The 22,613-nt window shown below is 45.4% G+C and overlaps 1 long non-coding RNA gene across 2 annotated transcripts in view; it reads left to right on the top strand.

Annotated features, from left to right (window-relative positions):
* Window positions 1-12,654: 12,654 nt before the first annotated feature.
* LOC130683862 (uncharacterized) overlaps window positions 12,655-22,613 on the top strand; it is a 54,386-nt gene continuing 44,427 nt past the window's right edge. Inside the window, exons 1-3 of one of the 2 annotated variants that reach the window (XR_008997901.1) lie at window positions 12,655-12,850; window positions 17,367-17,503; window positions 18,991-19,263. This is a non-coding gene — a long non-coding RNA (uncharacterized LOC130683862). The remainder of the gene's footprint in view (window positions 12,851-17,366; window positions 17,504-18,990; window positions 19,264-22,613) is intronic. The other variant, XR_008997902.1, reaches the window with a different exon arrangement.

The raw sequence follows: 22,613 nt of genomic DNA, 5'->3' as shown, positions 1-22,613 counted from the left end.
GAGAGGCTGGGCTGTTTAGCCACTTCCATCCATTCCCTCCTCTACTTGTAGATGACCATCCGGGAATTTTCAAGTAACATCTGTGCAGCAAGGCAAGCTGCTAGCAGCCTAGCTCAGCTCCTCCTCAGCTACTACCACCATCACCACGATTCTTGCCCCTCCTGGATCCTCCCATCCAAGTTGTCACTACCTTTTCTCTTTGCTGGGTTCTTAGGTCTGAGCATGAAAGAGGAAGTGAAGTACTATGACATCTTTGCCCACAACCCGTTCTAGGAAAAAGGAACTAGAGTGGTTTACTTCTTCCCCCTTTTCAACCTATCTAGTCTCCCCAAACAACTCTCAACCACCATCCCAAAGCAAGGGACAGAGAAGAGGGAGAGAGCGAGAAAGGAGGCAGGCTTTCTGGAATGATTTCTGGCATCACAGAATCATAGAAGCAGAGCTAGTAGAGATGAACTCCCTCCTTAGAAAGATGAGACTCAGTATCTCTTCCTTTCCCACTATGGCAGCATCTTCTCTAGGCAGGTTTCCCTGGTTTATCTTGGCTTTCTGATCTTCTAATGCATATGATTGTAACTGGGACTCAGCTCTTTATGCCCTCAGAGGCAGGCAAAATCCATGATGGGGGCAAAAAGCTTGCCCTCTGAAGGTGAGTGTCCTCCACCTAGAGATACAGCTTCCACTGCAGGCCTCCGGCTCCCTTACCTGGAGTTCTCACTTACCTGTCTGTCATCCAGAGGGGCTCACAAGTTGAGGAATGCTGGGAGTTAGTGTCTTCCTAATACCACCAGAGGTTTTTCCTCCAGATTAAAATGGTGAAATGAACTCACACATATACCTTTGCTCCCTCCTGAAATCCACTAAAACTACTATGAAGAAATTGTTTTTTAAAAAGACACAAGGAGGAGGATGGAGGACAATGAGAACAGCAAAGGAAACAATAGCAAAGAGAACTTTGGAAGCTGGAAAACAGAAGAATGAGTGATTATTGGCTCAGGGCCCCAAGAAAGCTGAAACCCAGGGAAAGCTAAGAACAGCACTACTTTCATGGCAAAATCCTAAAAAAAAGAAAAAGGAACTGGCAGTCTTAGATATCTCTGGAACTGAGATGCCAAAAATTAGGAGAATTGGGTGAAAGGTGATTGGGAAGCAATTAAAGTCCTAGTTCCCATTTCCCACCTTTCATGCTGCAGGGTCCCTCTTCCAGCAGGCAGAGGGCTGGAGATTTAGTCTCTGGCAAGGGTAAAACAGAAGGTCTCTGGTCTGGGGCACTAGGCACAGCTGTGGACAAAGTTTCCATGTGAAGAACAGGGGCATTAAATGAGTATTTGCAGCAGGCTGAGATCCTCAGCTTTCTTTTCTGCTTGCTTCCCAAATCATGGCAGTCACACTCCACCCCTCTTCTCTGGAACTCTGATCAGCCCAAAAGGAGAGAACTAAGGATACTGGAGTTTTCAGCAAATGACCACTCATATCTCCTTACAATGACTCTCTGAGTTGACAGGTCTGACTCCCACACTCCGAGCTTTCAATGACTTTTTCAGGCCTTGACTCGTAATCAAGAGCAGACAACCAAAGATCATGTCTTAGGCTTCCAGAAACAGAGCCTGAGGTGAGGATTCAGCTGTATGTGATTCACTGAGGATGGGCTCTTAAGATAAGCCACCGTCCCCCTACCCCCATGTCTCACCTCCTCCAAAAGCAGCAGGGCTGAGCAAGAATGCGGGCTCACAAAGCATAAGCAAGCAGAGAGCTGTGGTGAGCTATGAGAAACTTCAAGTAGCCTGATACACGTGTAACTGGGACCTCCAAGGGAAGGGGGATGCAGAAAAATGATGAGGATAAATATTGGCTGAGAAATTTCCAAACTGGACAAAAACTAGACCCCCAGATCCAAAACACTCAATAAACCACTAACACAAGGAACACGAAGAAAATGCCAAGGAATGTTATAATAGAATTGTTTAAAACCAGCACCAAAGAGAAGATCTAACAAACAGAAAAAGGCCACACCACGTGGAGAAACAAAGATAAGAATGATGGCAGCCTGTGTGTCAGAAACAGGAATGAGACAGGCGTCTTCAAAGCACTGGAAGAAAAACATCAACCTAGAATTTTCTATCCAGCAAAAAATGTTTCTAAAATTAAGGTGAAATAAAGAGTAGCTCTGGAAAAAAAAAAAGTGGTCTCAGCTGGAGTCTAGGCTCAGTCTGATTCCACAGCCCTGAAGCATGAATTGCACCACAAAACTGACCTCACCTTGAAGCAGGAGGGCTGTTTTACACCCACATATTAATCAATCATTTGTGTGGGCAGCCAGGGGGAGGCGGTAACCTCCCAGGCAAGGAAGCTCCTGACTGAGGTCAGTTCTCTACAGAAAGGGGAAGCTCTGATCCATTAACAACCAACCCTCATAGCAGCTGGGGGTATGGGCAGGGCACTAATAACATCTGCTACAGATTGTCAGATATCTGAGGAAAATTATTAACATGCAAGATAGAGAACACATAACAACAAAAACAAGCAAGCAAACTAACAATTGAAATAAACAGAAAACAGCAACTTGGAAGAAATTGAGACTTATCCTCAAGGATAAGAGATGATATTACACCCATGGAACAAGAATAAGATACTATTTTAGAAGACAGGAAGCAAAAATAAGCTTTTAAAATAAACAAATAATGATAGCAGAAATGAAAATCTCAATAGTTGGTTTGGGAAATACAATCTGGGTTATCTCCCATAAAATAGATCCAAGAAAAAACAATGACAAATATGAAAGAAGAGGAACGTAGGAGGAACAGTCCAGAAGTTTTAACATCTGAATAATAGGCATTCTAGAAAGAGAGGGGGAGGAAAGTATTAATGAGATAATTCAAGAGAAATTTCTCAAACTGAAAAACCATAAATTTCCACATTGAAAGAGTCCACCATGTCCCTAGTTCAATGAGTAAAAATAGGCCCAACCAAGACACAGACTTGTAGAACATCAGAAGCCTGGAGAAAAAGAGATGAGATTACACAAATTTGAATAAAGAAAAACAAAAGAGTCATATACCACACCTCAAGAATCAGAATGGCTTCAAACTTCTCTTTACAGGAACTGTGCTAGCAACACTAGAAGATAGGATACCAGAGTATTATCTTTGAAATTCTAAAGGAAAGTTGTTTCTGATCTAGAATTCTATATCAAGCCAAACTATTAAGAAACAAGTAGAATAAAGCCCACTTCAGATATGCACAATCTCATACTTCCTTTTCTAGGAAGTAACTGAAGCATGTGCTCTACCAAACTGAGGGAGTAAACTAAAGAGAAAGACACAGGAGACAGGAAGCAAGCAATCCAACATGGGGAGATATGGGAATCCAAATGAGGCTGATATAGGGTAAACCTAGAAGGACTGGAACAGAGATACTCAAGACATGGATTTGTTACGAATTGTCATTACTAAGACGACTACTACCGTTGTACCATCTTTATAACCAGTTTTTCCCAGAGGCACAGACTTTTGAGGTAAATTCCTCAATGGCAAAGGGCCCACTTATGGTTGGAAAGAGCACTAACTTAATACTGTTGGACCCTTGGCATCCAGTCCTGGCTTTGTCTTGAAGCTGCTGTGGGACCTGGAAAAGTTTCTCTCCCTGGAATTTAGGATCATCTTTTGTAAGTGTCAGTGATGACTGACTGAATTTTCTGTTTTTAAGGCTATTTGTGCTTCTGTGAAATTTATTTATCATGGTGTACAGTTCTATGGGTTTTGAAAAATGCATAGTCATGTAACTATCTCCACGGTCATGCTAGAGAACAGTTCTTATCAGCCTAGAAAAATGCTCTCATGCGCTCAGTCCCTCCTCCTCCCTTTAGCCATGACAACCACTGATCTCCTCTCCATCCTCATAGTTTTACCTTTTCTAGCATGTCATATAAAAGGAATCACACAAAGGAGTCTGCCTTCTTTCATTTAACACAATTCATTTGCTTTGACACACTGACTAGCAATTACCGCCGATTTTGTTTTAAGTTTTCCCCCAAAGCAGATCCTGAGATAAGAATTCAAACGCAAGTAGTTGATGTGGGAAGTGATCCCAAGAAGCACCATTTAGGGGAATTAAGAAGTGAAACAGGGAAGGGAAGGAAGCCCAGACAGGGTGTGTTTTCTTAAACTGGGATATCACTGTGGGCAAGAAGCTCCATCCTCTTGGGACTCTAGGATCCAGTGCAGAACACACACCTCAGAGCTCTGTCCCAAGGGGGTGAAGAAGCTGGGATATTTATCCACCGGCTCCCTGTCCATCAATGGTTGAGGGCTGCTTCTGGGGGCCTTAACTTTCCAGCACTTCTGCCTTGCCTGGTATATGGTATCAAGCATGTTCCTGTGGCTAGGGAACAAAGCGCTCAGGCAGAAAGTTACAGGTGGTCACAGTAAGAAGCCTTTGGTGTGCAGCGGTGAGCGCCAAGGGAGATGTGTGGGATACTGACATCAGCTGCACCCTGCACATCCAGAGAGAGAGTGAAACCCTCCTAGGCCACAGGACAGCCACAAAGAGGAGGCTTCTGGGGTGGGGCCTGAGAAGATAGCTAGGACAATGAACTCAGGGTCCCACTGGGAGAATTGTAAGAATGAGGACTTTTTGCCTTGAGACTAGGAGGGCCCTCTGAGAGGTAAGACTGTCCTACCTGAGGACTGATGGGGGCCACCTGAAAACAGGGCTGTGTCCCCATTGCTGAATTCCACCCATGCCACCTACACCATCCTCCATTAGAGTCAATCCCCTGATGTGACCAGTGGAGCTTTTTCTCTAGACAGTTGGTAAAACAGATTTGTACTACCTAGAACTTCCAGCTCTCTTCTTTTAGCACATTATTGGGGTGATGGATGTGCATCTCAGCATAAAAATGCAGATTTGCAAAAAATACCTTTTCATTTTCACAACCTAAATTGAACTCAGTTTCTGTTGTGAGCATCATCCTGTGTTGGTGTCACCTGAATTTCCATCAGTTTTTAGCCAGGTTTTTGGGAAGCTTTCAAAAATCCCAAGCATTGGCAGATGGCATCTGTTATGCAACATCAGCATCATACGAGATTGACTCTTTTGACCTTCCCTTTGGTGATGTTCACAGAAGGTCTTGCTGACCCAACCTTCATCCTTGACTGCAAGATTCCTTGGGGCTGATTGTCTCTCAGCCAATTCCTGTGCCCGTCTTGATTCACAGGGTAGTCTAAGGTTCTGTGATGGGCAAGGAGACCTGGTGGATTTTTCCAGGTCTCTCCAGATTTTCTGGTCTAGTCACAAATATAAACAACTCATTCAATTACTTCTACACTTTGCTGGCCCTTGGGAATCCTGGCAGGACTGGCTCCACCTGCCATGTGCACACAGCCATTTTTATTGGAAGGTCTTACAGCTGCCCCGAGCTTTACCCAGGGTTCTCTGCACTTGGATGCCCCAAATCAATATGGGTTTCGTTGAGGAAAGAAGGCAAAAGGTAGAGTTCCTTTTCTCAGGAATTAACCATCATGCTCTCACCACCCATTTTGGGGATATATTCTAGTATGGGTATGGATGAGTGTTTGCTCCAAATCAAATGCTTTCTTCCAAACATGTTATACTGACTGAATATATTCCTCTAGCTTTCTTTCTATATGGACTTTCTTTATAATTAACTTTTTATTGTGATATAACTGTAGTTTCACATGAAGAAGGAATAATACAGGAAGATCCTTGTATCCTCCACCCAGTTTCCCCCAATGGTAACTGACATTGATGTAATTTGCCAATCTTACTCAGGTTTCCTACCGTTACAGGCACTGGAGTGTATGTGTGTGTTTGCAGTTTATCACAAGGTAAAAGGATCCCTTGTGCTGCCCTTTTATAATCACATCCACATGCCCCCCACCATGCTATCCTTAATTTCTGGTAATTATTAATAGATTCTCCATCTGTGTAATTTCATCATTTCAATAATGTTCTGTAAATGAAATCATACAGTATGTAACCTTTAGGGGTTGGCTTTATTTGCACAGCAGAATTCCCTGGACATTCATCCAAGTCATTATGTGTATCAATACTTCATTCCTTTTCATTGCTGAGTAGTGTTCCATGGTGTGGATGTTCCAGTTTATTTAACCATTCAACCATTGAAGGGCATCTGGATTGTTTCCAATTTTGACTATTATGAAGAGTTAAAACAATACAGTACTGATGAATATTCATGTACATGTTTTTCTGTGAACATAATTTCTCTGGGGTAAATGCCCAGGAGTGCAAATTGCTGGATCATATGGAATTTGCATGTTTAATTTTATAAGAAAATGCCAAATTGGTTTCCAGAGTGGCTGTACCATTTGATATTCCCACCAGCCATGTATGAGTGATCCAAAGTCTTGGATTCTCACCAGCATTTGGTGTGGTCACGTATTATTTCAGCCATTCTAGTAGGCGAGTAGTGATATCTCACTACAGTTTTGCTTTGCATTTCCCTAATGGCTAATGATGGTGAACATTTTTCTCATTTGCCTATTTGCCATCTCTGTATCCTCTTTGCTGAAATGTTTGGTTAGCTCTTTTGCCCATTTTCCTAATTGGATTATTTGTTCTTTTTATTGCTGAGTTTGAGAGATCTTTATATATTCTAGATAATAGTCTTTTGTTGGATATGTGGTTTGAAATATTTTCTCCCAGTCTGTGGCTTTTCTTTTCATCCTCTTAAAGGGCCTTTCATAGAGCAAAAGTTTTTACTTCTATGAAGTCCAATTTATCAAATTTTCCTTTTATTGATCATGTTTCTGGTGTCAAGAACTCTTTACCCTGCTTTAGATCCTGAACATTTCCTTCTAAATTTTTCTCTAAAATTTTACATTTTACATTAAAATACATGATTTGAGTTAATTTTTGTATAAGTTGTGAAATTTAGGTTGAAGGACTTTTTGTGTGTTTTTTTTTGCCTTTGGTCGTCTAATTCCTCTAGGACGATTCATTGAAAATGCTATCCTTTCTCCATTGAATTTCTTTTGAACCTTGGTCAAAAATCAGCTGGGCATATTTGTGTAGATCTATTTCTGGATCTCTATTCTGTTCTGTTGATCTATGTGTCTGTTTCTTTGCCAACACCACAAAGTCTTGATTACTAAATGTACATAGTAACTCTCTAAATGGAGTAGACTGATTCCTCTTACTTTATTCTTCTACTTTTACTTTTTTGTTTTATCTATTCTAGGACCTATGCCTTTTCATATAGATTTTATTCCCTCCCCAGCTATACTGAGATATAATGGATAAATAACATTGTGTAAAATGGAATATTATTCAGCCATAAGAAGAAAACAAATCCTACCATTTGCAACAACATGTATGGAGCTAGAAGGTATTATGCTCAGTGAAATAAGTCAGGAGGAGAAAGACAAGTACCAAATGATTTCACTCATCTGTGGAGTAACAACAAAGCAAAAACTGAAGGAAAAAACAGCAGCAGACTCACAGAACCCAAGAATGGACTAACAATTACCAAAGGGAAAGGGACTGGGGAGGGTGGGTGGGAAGGGAGGTATAAGAGGATTAAGGGGAATTATGATTAGCACATACAATATAGGGGGGGGCACAGGGAGGGAAGTATAGCACAGAGAAGACAAGTAGTGATTCTGTAGTATCTTACTATGTTGATGGACAGTGACTGTAATGGAGTATGTGGTGGGGATTTGATAATAGAGGGAATATAGTAACTACAATGTTGCTCATGTGAAACCTGAGCATAAGATTGTATATCAATGATACCTTAATAAAAAAAATAATAACACTGTGTAAATTTAAGGGGGTAAAACATAGTGATTTTATATATGTATATATTACAAAATGATTACCATAATAAGATTAGTTAACAGCTATTACCTCACATAGTTACAATTTTTTGTAAGAAGTTTGAAAATCTACTCTTAGCAACTTCCAAATATACAATACAGTATTGTTAACTATAGTTACCATGCTGTACATTACCTCCCCAGAACTTACTCATCATATAACTCTTCCTTCCTTCCTTTCTCCCTCCCTCTCTCCTTTCCTCCCTTTCTTCCTTTCTTTTCTTTCTGTGCAGTCTTTGGTTTTAGTATCTGGCTAATATTGAACTCATAAAATAAGTTGGAAAATGTTCGCACTTCTATTTCCTGGAAGAGATTATGTAAAATTGATGTTAATTTTTCTTTAAATGTTTGTTAAAATTCCCATCTGTACCTGGAGATTTCTTTTTCAGGGGCTTTTAAATTATAGGCTCAATTTCTTTAATGGCTACTGGATTTTTAAGGTTATTTATTTCATCTTGGTTGAAATTTGGTTGTCTGGTAGGTTGAAATTGGTCCATTTCTTTAAAGTTATCAAAATTATGAGCATAAAGCTTTTCATAGTATTCCCTTATTATCTTTTTAATGGCTTCAGAAATGAAGTGCAGTCCTGTTTCATCCCTGATATTGGTAGTATTTGCCTTCTTTCTTATCTTCATCAGTCTTGCTAAAAGTTTATAACCTTTATTAAATTTTTCAAAGAATTAGCTTCTCGTTTCGATGGTTTCCCTATTGCAGTATATAACTACTGGAGTTGTATAAACTGATGCCTGCATTAGTTTCTTATTGCTGCTGCAACACAATAGCTTAAAAATACACAAATTTGTTATTTGCCATTGTGGACTTCAGAAGTCCAAAAAGGGTTTTGCTGTGCCAGAGTCAAGATAGGCAGCCCTGTGTTCCTTCTGGAGGCTTTATCTAGGAGCAGATCTGTTTCCTTGCCTTTCAGCTCCTGAGGCTTCCTGCATCCCTTGACTTGTGGCCCCATCCTCCACCTTCAAACTCAGCATGTAATACCTTTAAATTACTTTATCTTTCTTTCCTTTGCTTCTATCATCAAATCTCCTTCTCTGGCTCTCCTGCTTTCCTCTTTCCTATATAAGGACCCTTGTGATTACATCAAACCAACCTGGATAATCTAGGATGTCACCCCATTTTAAGATCCTTAATTCAATCACACTGCAAAAACTCTTATGCCATACAAGGTAACATATTCATAGGTTTGGGGGATTAGGATATGGATATCTTGGAGAGCCATTATTCTGCCTACCATGGTGACCAAAGTCAAGGGTCTGTGAGTCAGCAACACCTGCCCCAGAAGAAGCCAGCCCTGTGGGAGAAGGGTAGGTACAGAGACAGGTTATGATATAATGGAGAAATACATAGAGGAATACACATTTCAGTGATATGTATATATATACATGCATATATGTATATATATATTTATTTATTTATACATGGTGTGTGTGTGTGTGTGTAGGGAGGTGGAGGAAGTGTATGTGTGTGTGTGTAGGGAGGTGGAGGAAGTAACATGAGCAGTGAGAGAGGTCCAGAAGGAACAAGAGGAACAATAAGGAGAAGACAGGTAGGGTGGGTCCACTTCTGAGGAAGTATGCATCTGAGGTGGGGCTAGAGAGAGGCAGGGTATGGGTGGAGCCCACGGGTTATATAGAGAGAAGTTTTAAAGGCTGCCAAGAATGTGCACATAAAGTAAAAATAGAGGAAGGGAATGTGGCCTGGAGCTCCAGGCAGTCCAGAGGCTGGGCTGAGTCTTCCCATGGTATCCAATATTGGAGAGAGAGAGGAAGGGGCAGGGCTCGGAGACTAGAGATGGAAGAAGAGCAGTTAGGTTTGTTATGGGAATTTGGGCTGGTTTCGTATTTGGAAATGCCTGTGTGTGATGACTGTAAGTGTATGGTTTGGTAATAGGTTGGGCAAGAATTATAAATTTGCAACTTCTACAAAGCATTTTGTCCCCTATTAAAAATCCTCTCCGCATATCAAGTGAGATTCATCCATGAATTCATGTAATAAATACGGAGCTGCTTCCAGGCACTGGGCCACTGTTCTCTGTACTGGAGATACAAACTGAGCAAATGGGCTCAAAGAGTCAGGGGTGAAAGAAAGACAAGGGTGTGAAGGAGGGAGTGGGGGGTGGATGACAGAGGCGGGGGATGGTGTGGGTTTTCAGTATCTTTCTCATCTGCCCAGGGAGGCTTATCCAGCAGTTCCCACCCTCTAGCCCACCTGACCTGGGAGCAGCTTAGAAGTCTATGTTCCCCACTTTCCTCCACCTGAAGCCTTTCCTCTTTTCTTCCTCCTTTTCCTCTCCCTGTGTCTTCCATTGCATTGGAGCCTGGGGGGCCAAGACTGGAGGAGACAGTGTCTGGGGCTTCCTTCTCCTGCTTCCATCTACTCTTTGGACACAATTCAAAAACTAATGATAAATAGAAGCCTAGCCCAAGTCTGGAATCATGCAGGAGATACAAGAGGGGAGACTCCCACGGCCAAGGGCAATTCTCCAGCAAGGGGGCGTCTGGGAGCCATTGGCAGCCAACATGCACAGCAGTTGGGCCAGCCTTATGCCAGCCAGTAAAGAGGATCTGTGTGAGGTGCCAAAAGCATCCACAAAAACAAGGATGTGGAGTAGCAGATCTCACACCCTGTTTGAAGGGTGCAAATTGGTATGAGACTTTGGAGAACAATTTGGTAACATCTTAAACTGTGGAGGACACACATGCCCTATGACCCAGCAATTCCACTTCCAGTCATATACCATAGAGAAACATTTCTAAGTGCAAGAGGAGATGAATACTAGAATGTTTACTGCAGCATAGTTCAAAAGAGCGAAACTGGAAATAAAAGAATCTCAGAAGAAGTTGGATATATTCACACACTTTGGTGCAGCAGATAAAATGAACAAGTTACAAGTATCATCAGAGTGAAAAAATCATGCTAGAGAAGGATATGCTTAACGTTGCCATTTAAAGTTTAAAAACATGCAAAATAATATAATATAATAGTTGCATACACACACACAAATGGACACACACATACTTGGAATGCTAATACTTAATGGGAGAGTCAATAAAGAGCAGTGAGACTTGCAGCCAGCTTGCTTGGATTTGTATGCTAGTTCCATCTCTTATTACTTGTGTAATTTTGGAGAGGTTAATTAACCTTGGCAGGCCTCACTGTCTTTATGTGTAAAATGGGATATGACAATTCTATTAATCAGCAACTGTATGCTACATAACAAACAACCACTAAGCTGGGTGGCTTGCATCCATAAACATGTATTTTTCATTCACAAGTCGATGGGTTATCTGTGACTCTGCTGAGCTCGATTCTGGACTGAAGGTTGGTTTCAGGTCTGCTCCATGTGCCTTCACCAGCAACCATCCAGGGTGTGTCTTTTTCATGGCAAAGGTCACAAGTACAAGGGAGGCAGGCGGAAACACATGATGCCTTTGTGTTTGACTCAGAACCAGCGTGTTGCTTCTACCCACATTCCACTGGCCATAGCAAGTCACCAGGCTGAGATCAGTGGTGTGAAGGAGGCATGCTCCACCCACAGAAACAGAACAAGGACAGGGAGAGAAGTGGCTATGTGCTGGGGCTGTTTGGAGGATTAAACAAGTGAATATATGTAAAGGGCTGAGGGCAGGGCCTGGCACATAGTAGGTGCCATGTTCTTATTCATCAGAAGGATGGACTCTGGGAGAAAGGGAGACCTAACTCTGTTGAGTTTCCTTTCTTTTTCTTTGTTTTTCTCTTTTAAAGATCATAAACAAAAAGAAAAATGGCAAAACAGAATGAATATATTTGTTTTCAGGAGATGAGTTTCAAGGTGGGTAGGTATGGGCTAGTCCTCGAGGCTAGTGTTGGGGAGGGACAGATATTCCCAGGACAGATATTGTACAAGTGAAGTCTTGGGAGTGGACAGAGTCATCGTGGGAGAAAGTCTCAAAGAGAGGGAGAGAGAGCACTGCAGGCTGGGTTCGGGGAGCCCCGGCATCCGGGCAACGGGACGAAGAGGTTGATGGAAGACTTGAATGCAGACTCTGGGAGACAGAGGCTGTGTCTTGCTCATCTCAGTGTCCTTGGCATCTTGCTTGGCACGTGATGAACACTCTGGGGATGCCCAGGGAAGGAAGAGGGAACAGTGAAGGGGACAGAGGTCAGCGGGAACCAGAGGAAAATAAGAGTTCCTCACCCTGAAAGCCAGAGAGATGGTTGGGGTGCATGGCTGTCTCATGGGCTGGTCAGCACTGGCCACTGGCCCAGCCTGGACCTGGCCTTGTGTCTGGGCCTGGCGGTGCTCAGAACAGAGGGTCCAGACCCCTCTTTCATTTGGTGGGTTTTGTTCTCAGCCTCAGCTTCTGAGTGGTAGGATTTGAAAGGCCCATCCCCTCTATCATCTGCCTCTCTCTTCATTCGACCTTCACTTATTGCTTTGCCCTTTGGCTTCCCTTGCCTCCCCCATTATGTCAACTCTTCAGCCTCCCTGCTCCTGGGTCCCCACTGCAATGTGGATTGTGCAGAGGTCCAGGCAAAAGGGAAGCCTGGGGGAGTCAAGGCTCTCTGGGACTAGGAGCAGGGGTAGGAGGGATTGGGGTGGTATGGAGCCCCTCTTTGTGGCTCCCTGCTTTGGCCTGAAAACTCCCCTGAGCCTTCATGAAGGGCAGACAGCCAAAGGCCCCAGGAGAAGATAGACTCATTCCTTATAAATTATGTGATTACCAGGGAGGGAGTTTCACATGTGGCTTTTTGCATAATTAAGTTATCAGGTAGTTAGCCCATTAGAGGCTTGTAAAATCTCCAGCCGCTCTGAGTCATGGCCTGAGCCATCCATGAGGTGAGCCAGCAGGCATGGAGCTCTGAGAAGATACCCATGTGGCCTCCCTATGTGGTAGCAGGTGGGAATCCTCACTGGGGCCCAAGGGTCACAAAACCCTGGCTTTAGAATCAGTCTGAGTTCAAGTGGGTCCCACCACCTGCCAGCTCTGTGACCTTGAGTAAGTAACTAACCCTTCCTGAGCCTTTGTCTCCCTGTCAGGGCAATGGTGGTGGTTTTGAGGATGCAGATTAGTTTGGAAAGTGCAGCTGGCTGCTCTGACAGATCTGTGAGAACTGCATTTGGGTGTGGCCACCAGTTTCCAGAGTCTAATCTTCAGATTTCCCTCAGAATGTAGACAGTGGCACCTCGGTGAACTGTGGAGCAGTATTTACTGAATCCACTGTATTAGTTTCCTAGGGTGGCCATAACAAAGTACCACTGACTAGGTGGTTTAAAATAACAGAAATTTGTTTTCTCACAGTTCTGGGAGCTAGGTCCGAAATCACGGTGTCAGCAGGACATGCTCTCTCCAGGGCTCTAGCGTGTCCTCCTGTGGGGGCCACCACTGCCCACTTGTCTAAGGTGCTAACTTTTCTGTGGAGGTCAGGGCCAGGGCACGATAATGCATTTATCAGTCTTGACGACATACGGAAGGGTTGGGAACCCTCACTTCAGGAAGAAAAGAAGGAACATCCCCCCCTCTCCCCATACCCTTGAGATGGTCCAGGTCCTCAGCATCCTGGTGAGGTCACCAGGAGGGGCAGTGAATGCTAGCAAGTGCAGCCCTGTGGGATCTCCCTCTCCCTCTTCTGGACACTCACGGCTCAACCCATGTTCCTTGCACCTTAGGCTCAGGGGGGATGGGGTATATAGAAGCTGGTGGGGACTGGTGGGAGAAGCCTTGTGAGTAGGGTGCCCACCTGAACAAGTTGCTTGGAGAGCTGACTCAGTGGATGCCAGGTAGGCTGGGAGAGTGGGGCTCTGATTCCCCAGAATTTAGCTTCAGCACAGTGGGGATTTGGAGTGTCACAAACTTCCTACAAGCATGGCTGGGTAGTACACAGGGCAAGACAGTGTAATTGAATTCTGGGTTGCCCCACTTCCTGCTTTCCTTTATAGCTGTATAAATGTTCTCCAGAGAGAAAGAACATTCTATATATATATACACACACACACATGCATGGAGAGAGATATATTTATTGTAAGGAATTGGCTCACACAATTATGGAGGCTGATAAGTCTAAGATATGTAGAGTGGGCCACTAGGCTGGAGACCCAGGGAAGAGGTGGTGCTGCAGTTCAAGTCCAAAGGCCGTCTGCTGGAGATATTTCTGCTTGCTCATGGAAGTCAGGCTTTTTCTCTATTTAGGCTTTCCATGGATTGGATGAGGCCCACCCACATAGTGGAAGGCAGTCTGCTCACAGATTTGAATGTTTATCTCATCCTAAAGCACCCTTACAGAATAATGTTGAACCAATATCTGGGCACACCATGCTCTGGCCAAGTTGACACATACAAAGTAACCTTCTTACCAAAGTGACTTCTGCAAGCAATAGGAATGGTAGCTCCTTCATGTACCTTGTTTTGGGGGCCTTGTACTTACTTTCAGAACACCTAAGTGGTTAAGTGTTATGCTTGGTTCACAGAGGAGTCAACTGACTCTTGCCCAGTGCGATAGCCAGTGTTGGTGCCCCACCTGGGTTTCTTTTGCAGCCAGTGCCCCCTCCTCCAGCCACTGCCATCAGGTGGCTAAAAGCTTATAACTGACCTTCTCTGGAGGCTCCCCTGTGGCTGATGGAATTACTCATGTCCTGAACCTCCTGGGAACTTACATCCTCTTCTTCTACCTCCCACCCCATCTTCCACAGGACAACGACTGACTGACACAGGGGTACAAAAGCTTGGCCTGTTTACTTCAAGGGGGGATGAATCTGGACCAGTTATCCCCCAAGGCTCCCCTTGGGATCAGGCTGAGGCTAGACTCCATCTGAGACCCCCCTGCTTGCCAAGCATTTTCTCCTGACCTGCCCTGCTTCCCTCCCTTCCTTCTCCTGAGATCATTTCCTCAGTAAATCATGAGCCTACAAATTCCCATATCATGCTCTGATTCTAGGGAATTGGATCTAAGACATTTGTTAGTGAAGAATTTAAAGCCAGGTCTAGGTTCGCAGTCGGCCCACTGAACCCCTGTGCTGTCCATAGCTGGGGTGGCAAGCTGTCAGGGGTGAAGACATCCTTGGGGGAGTGGGTCTTGGCTGAGGAGAGGAGTCCTAGCCTTTAGGAAGGTCTTGGTGGCTTCCTCACTCCCTCCCTCCCTTGCCCCTTGCTGCTGTCTCGTCCCACAGAACGCAGCACCAGAGCAAGCTGCCCAGTTAGGTACTCTGAGAGGCAGGCAGGGTCAAACTGAAGGCTATGCTTGTGAGTGGAGAGTCTGTGGCTCTGTGCGTCCTATCCCCAAGACTTCTCAGAGCAAGGAGCTGCAGCTTACTACAGGAATGTGCACGAAGTCCTGAGCTGCTCCTTGGGAGAAAGAATAAGCCACACCCGGAAGGGCAGGCTGCCTAGTCAGCAGGCTCCAGGCAGAGGCTGTGGTCTGAGGCCCCCGGTCTCAGCCCTTGCCTGTGGGAATGCTGAGCCACTACCCTGGGAAGGTGTCTGCTGGATTTTTCCATCACTTGGAGGTTTGGAAGTTCCCCACTCATGCCTGCTTCAGTGAAAATTTTGCCTCTGGCTTTCCCAGGCAGTCTCCAACCCTCCCTGAGAGACAGCTGCTCAAGGATTGCAAATAAGTGAGAGCAAGAGCAACCCCTCCTGATTCTGGGTGGAGATCCATCTCTTTGGGATGAAGAGGGTGGAGCCAAAGCCCAGCAGAGGAATTTCTGCAGGTGGCTGTGGAGTGGGGGGAGGGCTCCTCACTGGCCTCCAAAGAGCCCCCACCTGGCTGGAGAAGACAAAAAAGGATGAGTCGTCTGTTGGCAGAAGGATTCTCTTAACAAAAAGAGAAGTGTTAGTCTATTCTGCTCGGTTAAAGACCTTTACTCCTGCCTTCTCTATGAAAGGATACAGCATGGGGACTTTGGTGTAGGTCCACCTGCTTAAAAACCTTTGTTCTATCTTGATAAATTCTGTGATTCTGGGAAAGTCACTTAATAGTTCAGAGCCTCAGTTTCCTTATTCAGAAAATGGTTGGCTATGTTCAGCACACAGGCTTATTATCTGGGATGGGGCAAGTCAGATGAAGGAAGTAGCTCAGCAAGAGGCAGAGACAGACCTGGTGGACCAGGAATGCTAAAGAAAACCTCAGCCAACTTTACCACGAAGGCACTAATTTACTTTTAGAGCTGGGATAGTGGACAGAAGGCCACTGCTCACCCGTTGCAGTGCTGAAGGCAGACATCACTAATTATATCTGCAAACCGTAACCCTGGATGGAGCCTCTAGATAGCTTCTATGAATTGATCAGAGGTGGCACTTGAGATGGAATCTATGAGCCGTCCCTGCCCTCGGGTCAAGATGGCTTAATGGACATCATATAGGATCCCTGAGTGTGTGAGGTGGGATTGAAAGGAGGCAAATTTGTCTTTTAGATGCCTTCTAGCTTGGGTGCCTGGGGATGGAGATGGTTTCTGAGTAAGCAGCCCAAAGGTTCTATCATTCTCAGGCAACTCAGGCTACTGTGCAGAGGTTGGGCTTGGTGTGGACCTTCCAAAGACCACTAGCTTGGCAGGGCTGGCCTCACCAAGATGGACTCCTAGGCTACCTCCATCAGGAGCAGACCCTGAGACAAGTATTCCAGTACAAGAAGCTTATTTGTGAAGTGATCCCAGGACCACCAATAGGAATTTCAGGTATCAAGACAGGAAAGAGAAAGAAGCCAATGCAAGGTGCATTTTGAAGTAGGTTATCACTGTGCGCAACTGGAGCTTAATCCTGCTGAGACAGTCTGGAAGACAGTGCAGAACGCACATCTGATTTGCGGCATCTGAGGGTTGAGGGAGCTGGGGTATTTACACACCAACTCTCATTCAGTTATTTGTTGAAGATTACTGGGAAAGCATGTTAATTCCCTAGGTACAGATGGACAGAATGGAGTCAAGCAGCCAGAGAAAGCTCTCAGGCAAAAAATCACAGGTATTGCTAAAGCCCAAAACAGCATCTGCTATTCATGTGGTTCCCAAATTCTGAAGAACTCAAGTGAGTCTGTTCATTGAAAGTCAGAACAGTTCTCTTTAAAATGCCTGTAACCTCACCCTGCCCTACTCTGCCCCACCCCTAGGGGCATAGAATGCACGGTCCTTATTCTGGACTGGACGACCAGAACCCTAACAATTAAAATAATTCACATTTATTTCATAATTATTATACGGCAGGTGCTCTGGTAATTGCTTTGTAAGCATGATCTCATTTAATTTTCACAACAACCCTGTGAAACAGGTGCTATTATTATCTCTGAAGTTCAAGACGTTAAGTAGCTTGCCCAATGCCACACAGACAATGTTATGGGAAAAAATGTTTGTGTTCCTCCAAAATTCATATGTTGAAATGTTGCCCCACTATGTGATGGTATTAGGAGGTGGGGACTTTAGGAGGTGATTAGGTCGCGAGGGTAGAGTGCTCATGAATGGGATTAGTGCCCTTTTAAGAAGAGACACAAAAGAAATTGTTTTGTTTCTTTGCTCTCTGCCATATGAAGACCCAACAGGACAACCATCTGCAAACAAGGAAGTGGGCTCTTACCAGACACCAGATCTGCCAGCACCTTGACCTTGGACTTCCCACCCTCAGAACTGTGAGAAATAAATGACTGTGGTTCAAGCCACCCAAACTATGGTAATTTGTTAGAAGCCCCAAATGACTAAGAGAGACCCTACCTACAACTGCCCCATCCCCCACAACCATGACCAACATTGCTAATTCCTCACCAAGGCCTCCTAACCCACTCAGAATCAGAGATGAAGACTGACCTGTAGGGATCCCAGCAGCTTGTCTTCATGTTTCTTCCTGGTCTAGACTCCATGGAGAAAAGGGTCTCTTGTGGAGAAAAGTATAAGAGGCTGCCCTCAAAGCCAGTGAATGGCTTAGATATTTGCTTGAAAACCAGGGGCTTGGCAGAAACAGCAGGGGGCTGTTGCCCTAAGTAGCAGTCACTGCAAAACTGGTCCAACTTTCCACCCCTCCCTGAATCCACACCCTTTACAACATGCTCTCATAGCTCCCCCACCAAGAGTGGAAGTCTGTTTCCCCACCCTTTGAGTTTGGTCTGGACTTGTGACCTGCTTTGGCCAAAGAAAGGTGGTGGAAGGGATGTTGTACCCTTTCTGAGCCCAGGCCTTGAGGGCCTTGCTTGCTTCTGCTTGCTCTCTCCAGCACCGCCATGGCCATGTGAATGAGCTCACACTAGCTTGCTGGAGGATGACAGGTCACACAGAGCAGAGACGAGCTTCTTAGCTGAGGCCAGCTTACACCACAGCTAGCTGGTGTCCAGCTTGTCAGAGTGCCCTGCCAAGATCAATCCAGACACCTAGTTGCCCCATAGCTGACTGTAGGCACAAGAGTGAGCTAGACAATTCAGGAAGAGCTGCCCAGTGGATCCAAAGAACTCGTCAACATAATAAATGCTTATTATTTTAAGCCCCAGCTGGTTACTCAGTATAGCTCAACCCATAATAGTAGCTTCCAGCCTGACCAAGGCTTGGCAGAAGCTTCCTTACAGCCACAGGCAGTGGGACTGCTCTGGTACTCTCCCATATTCTGACCTGTCTTCTTTGAGGAGGCTAATCTGTGGTGTGCATGCATGTGGGCATGTGTGTGTGTGCTCACACCTGTGAGCTCTAAGGTACATTTCATGTCTTGGGGTCAGTCTCCTTCTCTTGCTAAGATCTCCCTGAGGTCCAGACTATGCTTTATCCCCAGGACACATACCCTAGACAGGGACCTGGGCTCCTCATTCCTTGAAGACTGCTCCTGCCTAGTGCTCAGTTTCAGTTGTAAGGACACAGCTCCACGGGTTCTGGTCTATCCCAGAACTTCCCTGCCCTGCCCCTACATCCAGGAAGACTGGTGTGCACAGCCTGCATGTACAGAGCTGAAACTGGAAGTACTGGCTGGGCTGACCTGCCCCACAGCTGTCCTCAGCAGCTCTCCCTGCCCTCCAGGGGCACTCCCTGCCCTCTGGCTTTCCCTCGTGAACCAGGCTGGTCATGAGACAAACTCCCCCTGGCTGTCGACTGATGCGGGTGGTGGTACTTGGTGAAGCAGAGTGACTTGGGACAACACCCAGCTCTCCTGACCCTCGGCCCTGGGCTCTTTCCATACAGCATTTGCCAGCCATGACATTGGGTCTCAAACCACAGAAATGGCTCCGAGCAGCCTCAGCAGAAGCGGGATTTATTAGAAGGTTACAGCGTGACCTATGGGATTGATCAGAGGGACCGACCACAGGAAGACGTGGCTGACCACTGCTGCTGCAGCACCACTGTATGTGGCCAGGTTCTCAACAGTTCCTGCCTTTTGTGGCCTCCCCTCAGACTCCAGTTCTGGGCAGTGTCCGTGAGCTTGGTTCTGGGCCTGCACCCTCGTCAGTGGAGAAAGTAAGTCAGCAAATCCACAGGGTTGGGTTCTTCCGAATATAAGGTGGGGTTTCAGATGGTGGGCAGCCAAGAGAAAGGTGATAAATACCCACCACCCAATCCATCCTTTTAGGATCTGTTATAAGGAGCTGGATGCTCCAAATAGAGCTTGACTCCAATAGTCACATTCTTTTTCATTGTGCCATTTACAAAAAATTGCAGTTTAATTAACACACAGTAAAATGCATCCGTCTTAAGGATTCAGCTCGGTGATTTTTTAAACCTATTTATAGATTGTGTCACTCCCACCCCCTCTGCCCCAGATCGAAACAGAACATTTCCATTATCCCGGAAATGTTCTTTGCGCCCCTTCTGGTCCCTCCCAGAGGAAATGATTGTTCTGATTTTAGTTTAGTTTTGTCTGTTCTTGAACTCCATACAAAAAGAATCATAGTTTGTTCTTTTTTGCGGAGAGTTTCTTTTGCTTATCGTAATGCATTTGAGGTTCATCTGTGTTGTAATACATCAAAAAATGAGCTCCAAAGATGGGATGGGGTGCTGGTTTGGAAGAAAGTGACAAGATGTTTATCTAGACTCTCAGATGAGGCAGACCTGGGCAGGGGAGAACAGAGGAAATGGGGAGGGAACAAGTCTCTGAATTTGGGGTCTGACTAGGCCAGGCAAGGGACATAACCATTCGCAGAACTGGGAGGTCAGCAGGTGGCTGTTGGAGAAAGACCTGTCTGATTTAGAGGCCAGTGCTGTAAGGGACCTGCAGCCCAGGGAGATGGCCGCTGCATGCGCATTTGGCCTGAGGTCTCTGCTCCCTGCATGCCTGGAAGATCTTGTCAAGTCCTTTAACTTGTTCCCCTCTATGGAGTAGGGGTAGGAATTCTAACCTTGTAGGGCTGTTAGCTGACACAGTGAGGCACAGTATGGGGAAGTATTTTGTAAACTCTTCAGGACTGTATAATTATTAGTGGTTTTATGGCTTGGTTTTGTTTTTGATTTGAGAGACACTAGCCATGGTGGGCTAGGAGGGAGGAACTATGAAGGATCTAGGAGGGAGCATGAAGGGAGAAGGCGAGGATTTGGGGTTCTGTTTGGGGGGAAGGGCTGCCATTACGAGACGGGAGGAGTAGAAGAATCCAGAAAGAGAGGAGGACTTGGCCTGTCCCCAGTCTCTCTAGGTTAAGGTGGAGGAAGCCTCAGCACAGCTTCAGTGTGGGGCATTTGCTCATGGCTGCTCTGTGCCCACTCTGATGTGGGTTCAGGGAGTTGGGAGTGGGAGTCAGGGAAGCACTGGGGGAGAGGTCAGCCCCCTGCTTAGTCCTCCAACTGCAAACTCCTGGGTGGTCTGGACCCACGTCAGCACACTTCCCCTTTCTCTCCCCCTCCTCCTCCCTGCTGCTCTGAAAAGTCCAGTGGCATCACTGTTTCCAGATGTGGCCTCCAGATGTGGCCTGGAGCAGTTCAGATGAATCAAGGATGCAGAGTCAGCAGCCAAGCTCCTGGCTTCTCCTCCTCCTCTCTCTCTAGGGGCCCCCCGATGCTCCTTCCTTCACTAGGGTACCAGGTACCCAGAGGCACGGGTGGATGTTTAAGCAAATACCAGTTAGGAACAAACCTGAGCCAGACAGATGCATCTTTATCGTGTTGGAAAGAGCTTAAAACTGGGGGAGTGCAAGCCTCTCAAATGTTGCCATTCTGAGCAATCCCAGCAGCTCCAGGAGGAGGAAGTGAGCTGTCTCCTTGCTGGGGACCTGCCAGGACACTGGGCTTAGGGCCAGCCAGGGCCTGGGAGGAGCTGTTGAAAACCTCCCCCTTAATGGGAACAGCCTGGGACCTGGTGTATCCCTGGGATGGAGCCCCAGTTAGGGGGGAAAGGCAGCTGTTTTATTAGCAGCAGACCATGGAAACCAGGTGGAGCTGCTAGAAGTAAGATTTCTGGTTGTTCTGGTTGCCTGGACCAGCACGTTGCAGAGTGCACCATGTGCTCGTATTCCCTAGGGTTCTGGTTTGAATGCACATTCTGACTCAGTCCATCTGGGTTGGGGCCTGGGACCCTGCATTACCAGTTAGCTCTCAGGTGGCTCTGATGCTGCCAGTCTGTGGACCACATTTTGCATAGCAAGGCTCTAGACTGGACATCTAAAACATATCTATACCGTTTGATACTTCTCTATTTTTTTCTATAGGTTTTCCTGATTTTTTTGTTTTTGTTTATATAAATGAAAAAAAGACCAAAGGGTAGACAGTGAAAAAATCTCCTATCCCTGTCCCTACCAATCCAGAGGTCCCTTCCCATGGCTAACCAGTGTTGCTGGTTTTTGTGTACATACTTTCAGAGATAGTTTATGAATATACAAGTGAGTATACATATGTATTCTCTTCTCTCTCTCTGTCCTGTTTTAGGAATTACCTGAATACTGTCTTGCCTTCTGCTTTTTTCACTTAACAGCATACTTTGGAGAGTGCTCCAGTTCCTTCTTTCTCTTTTAAAGTTGCACAGTTTGATTATATACCATAACTTACTGAGCAAATTGCTTGTTGATGGACACTTGGTTGTGTCCAATCTTTTGCCCTTGTAACCAGTGGTGTGGTGAATACCTTAGTCTACCTAGAAGATAAAGGTCTGGAAGTGTGGAAATACAGGGCCAAAGGCTACATGCATTTTTAATTTTGATGAATATTGTCAAACTGACCAGGTTGTGCTAACAGCAAGAGAGAAGGACTATGTCCCTTATTCTCCCAATGCCATGTGGTAACATATCAAAAATGGTAACTGCTCTTTTGGAAACTCTCTCCCCCTTCAGCTTCCACGGTTCTGATCAACGATTTATTTGTTGGAAAGCCACTGCGGCCAGCACCTTATTAAGGTGCTGGGAATCCAGCAGAAAACAATACACGAATAATCCCAGTGCTTTCCTCTAGGAGGGAGGACAAACAATTAATTTGGCAATTATCCCTGATGAGCATGAAGAGTGCTTTGATAAGGGGATGATTTCTTAAGGCAGAGCCTCTCAAACCTCAGTGTGTCAGTATATCAACCTGAGGGCCCTGTTAAGATGTAGATTCTGATTCAGCGGGTCTAGGGTGGAGCCTGAGAATCTGCAGTTCTAACATATTCCCAGGTGAAGCTGGGCTGCTGGTCCTGGGACTCTGTTTTGAATAGCAAGGGCTGATCTACAGCAGGGTTGGCAGGCTTTTTCTGTAAAGGACCAGGTGGTGAATATAGCCAGCTCTTTGTAACCCAGGGTCTCTGTTGCTGGCAACTCTCCCTTTGAAAGCAGCCATAGGCAATAGGTAAATGAATGGATGTGGCTGTGTTCCAATAAAAATTAATTTAAAAAATAGGCAGTGGGCTGGAT

Source organism: Manis pentadactyla, chromosome 5 (assembly GCF_030020395.1).
Source record: "Manis pentadactyla isolate mManPen7 chromosome 5, mManPen7.hap1, whole genome shotgun sequence".
Lineage (NCBI taxonomy): Eukaryota > Metazoa > Chordata > Mammalia > Pholidota > Manidae > Manis > Manis pentadactyla.
This window is presented reverse-complemented; position numbering and strand designations above follow the sequence as displayed.